The sequence below is a fragment of the Papilio polytes genome, unplaced genomic scaffold (assembly GCF_000836215.1).
Source record: "Papilio polytes unplaced genomic scaffold, Ppol_1.0 DF823399.1, whole genome shotgun sequence".
In the NCBI taxonomy this organism is placed as follows: domain Eukaryota; kingdom Metazoa; phylum Arthropoda; class Insecta; order Lepidoptera; family Papilionidae; genus Papilio; species Papilio polytes.
In genome coordinates this window covers 1,076,624-1,080,809 of record NW_013525805.1, presented here as the reverse complement: position 1 = coordinate 1,080,809, position 4,186 = coordinate 1,076,624, and positions in this window count along the sequence as shown.

Below are 4,186 nucleotides of genomic sequence, written 5' to 3'. Positions count from 1 at the left end.
TCGGTCAAAAAGTAAGTAGCTCATATGTTCTTCCCGACTATCTTCTACATCGATGCCTTTCATCGAGCTCCGTTCGGCGGTTTAGGCGGCATAGTCTAACAAACAACCATATAAACTTTCGCATTTATAATAGTAAGAACTAAGATATAACACTGAAGCTGCTTAGTTAATTGTTGTTCGCGTTAATTGTGACTTCTGGTAATTATAGCCGCTTACATAGAGAATTGGGAATTGAGAATGGTTAGATTTTATGTACATGTAATAAAATTGGAGTGTCTGTTTGTAATATAAAATATTGTTAAATAAAAATTCTAAATTCCCTAAAGATGATGTATTTGCGTTGTTGGTAACGTAATTTGTATTTAAAATCTTTCACTGTAGGATAGCTGACATAAACTTTCGACCGGACTTTCACTGAAGGGTAGCTGACAAGACGGGCATATTATAGGCTATTTTTTATATTGCGTGGACGAAATCGCGGGCAACAGTTAGTAGTAAATGAAAAAATAGCAACGAAATGTTTTAACGTAAACTTTTGTTGGAAAACTGAAAGGAAAACTACGGTCGGTGTGGTGCGTAAGGCGGGTGCGGGGTGCGGTGAGGGTGCAGGGCGCGGGGCGGGTGGCCTCAAGGTTCCCCGCTCAGATAAGCTTAGCGGCACTGCGGACAATGCGTACTTTTCAAAGTATTATAAAGCCTGCTCGAATAAAAGTTAACAACGTTTGTAGAGATATTTCATATGTTGTTACGTTATTAATAATATAGAGCAAATACGTTCAGCGTAACTGAGTACAATAAACAAAAGAATATATCTTAATTAAGCTATTATTTTTTTTTTTCATTTACTTTTTTCTCTATATAGATTTATCTAGCTTCCTTGATGTTGCCAGCTTGTAGTTAACGGTCCCTTTCCCACATGAAGGTTTTTTTTTCAATTTATTTATACCCTATGTTTAAAAGCGCGAAAATATATAGCATAAAACGTGTCGTAAGTGTAGGACTTTTTATTTAAGAAAGTATTATTCAAAAACATGCTGTGATTGCTGACATCCTACGCCACGAAGTAGTGTGTTACGCTTCATTATATTAGTATAGCAGTATAGATAGATAGATAAAAAAGTATTATTTTAATAAATAAGTTTTATTTACATGTGACATTTGTCAAAACTAATAACTTACATTATACTTTCTTTACTTAAATTGTAATTTACTTAGTTTAATTCAACCAAGTACAAGTTAAACGAAATTATAAATGTTACTATATTGCATTATATTTTCCCTTGATGCGTAAAACAGATACAAACTCACGTTGATATATTTTTAGAAACTGTAGTATTGATTTTAGTTTCAAGGAAACAAGTACGTAAAGTTTAAATGTCCCTACACACGTAACCTTGACTATTCTTAGTATATTTATTTCCTTGATAAATTCAACCTAACACTAATTAATAGCTAGGTAATGACAAAATCGGTGGCAACTTCAGAAACCCCGCATATGCATAACAAACAGTACGCTTTCTAAGTGCTTACATTTTTATAGACGTCATAATTTTAATGGATTTCGGAATTAAAGCATATCGTTTCAGTATTCTGCCGTTAATTCAATAGAAGCTATTATTTAGTTCTTACTCGTGCCCTTCTAACTCCGTATCTTATTTCGTATTTTAAACAAACGTGAATGATATTTTGAGACATGAATTGTCTTCAACAGGAAGTAGCCTACTTATATAGCGGGAGCACACCTTTGACAAAACTATCGCACAACTATTGTGCTATTATCGATTGTTTCGCAGCCAATCCAACTGTATAGTAGCATAACTAAAAATCTGTTAGTGTGCGCACTTCCAAATAAGCTTATAGGTATCAAAGCGAGACTAAACAGTGTGCGATAGTTTATTCAAAGTTGTGCGCGCAAAAGAGTTTTTCACATAATATTTCGTTATTCCCCTGACAGCTGTTGGTGCTTAAAAAAATTTTATCATGACAAGTACCACTAGAGTTGGGATCGAACGAATGTCAACAGAGGTCAAACGAGACAAGTGGATCAATATCCTGTAACAATCCTTTGCCGTTTTTATTAACTCTGAAACCGAGAACAAACTTTAGTAACAATACAGCGGGATTAAATTAAATATTTATATCTACACTGACAAAGGTTGTATGGTTTAAACAAACATATTAAAGAAATGTATAGACGTGACATAGCGAACAAATTTTTTCACCGGTACTTTCTCTGAAGTATACAACTATATTGTACTGAATATCCGTTGTTGAAGGGTATTAACAATTATGATCATTACGTAAAAATATGCCTCATCTATACATTTTTTTATTCTCCTTAAGTTTAAATATAACCTCGAATTTGTAAAACCGAAACTCATGTAAACATTTTGTCTGCCAGAGCATAAAAGTGGGCATACTTGCTAGTTGCCTCTTGCATGTAAGCTAATGAGTTCAGCCGCCATACCACTACGTAATTTACCGACACGTGTATCACCACAGCTCACTATACGTCCCCACCGAGGGGCTCGGAGCCTACCCTAAGTAAGGGTGACTAGGCCATAGTCAACCACGCTGGCCAACTGCGGGTTGGTTGACTTCACACATATCTTTGAATTTCTTCGCCGATATGTGCAGGTTGCATCACGATGTTTTCCTTCACCGTAAGAACGTCGGGTAAATTATGTACATATGAAAATTCGAATAATCGAAAATCATATTGGTACATGGCGGGATTCGAACCCAAGACCTGTAGATTACAAGTCAAGTGCTTAAACCACTGAGCCACCGACGCTCCGACACGTGTATTTCCACCTTAACACGGTATTGTATTAGATATCATTGTATTAATTAGATTAGATAATAGCAACGTAAACAAGATGTCAAAATACAGCTAACTGGTTAGAAAAAAAACTTTTTTTTCGTCATAACTTCTGCGAAATCAATAAAAGGGTAAAAGTAGGGTGAATCGGTACTCACTGAGCTACCGCGTATCTATTCTTCGACCGCGTCTTCACTATGCTTACGTGGAAACGTGGTCAAGCGCTGGTTTATTTATATAAAAAAAAACAGTATTGTGTTTTTTAAATCACGTATTATTTAAGCTTGGTTTTAAAATAATCAATGTTCGTCATCTTCATACCTTAATCTATACTTCTATACTAGTTTTATAAAACATAAACACACACTACTTCGTGGCGTAGGATGTCAGCACTTACAGCATATTTTTGAATAATTCTTTATTTAATAAAAAAACTCTGTACTTACGACACGCTTTAGGCTATATATTCACGCTATTAAACTTAGGGGGCAAATAAGTTGGAAGAAACTTCATGTGGTAAAGAGACTGTAAACTACAATCTGCCAACATTGAGGATGGAAGGCGATAATGGTAACTTGAATTTTGATATTTGCAATTGAGAATTTGACAACTGTAAAGAGTAAAATATTTTTTTATAATTTCATGCGGATGAAGCCGCATGGGAACAGCTAGTTATATATTATAAATGCGATAATAACATGATGGAAGTTTCGCTGATAACTGTAAAACGATTAATCAGATCTAAATGAAAATTGGCAGAGATACAATCTGGAATAGCGCATAGGGAACTTAGTTTTCTTCACACATGTAGTCATGAGCAAAGGCTAGTAATAAAAAAGGCAAGCGGATTACAAACCTATTAGCTAAACGACGGTAATCTCTAGATTACACATGTAACAAGTAAATGTGTACGAAGTTATACGAAAATGTAAAAGTTCGAATAATTAATGTAATTCATTCATTCAATTCACTACAATTACGTAAAAGGTATAGTTCACTAGCTGTCGTATGCGACTTTGTTCGCGAAAAATAGATAAAAAAACGTTGTGTAGTAACCTACGCGTAGTTCCGATCTGTAGTTTGTCAAATTAAAGTAATTAATTATACTATTGAAGTTAGGTAATGTATATGCACTGAATTTTACTAAAGCTGGCCATACTGCCATATCGTTATAAACTAGTGACGTCACATGCTCTGATTGGTGTTAGATATCGAGCAACGGAGGTTAAAAAAATAACGCAACTTTTATTTAAATTAACACAGACAATTAAAATCTCTAAATATTCTCTTAATATTACTATATGTACTTAAATACTGTGTTTTATATGTTAAACATTGTTTTATTTCATCATCATCATCATCATC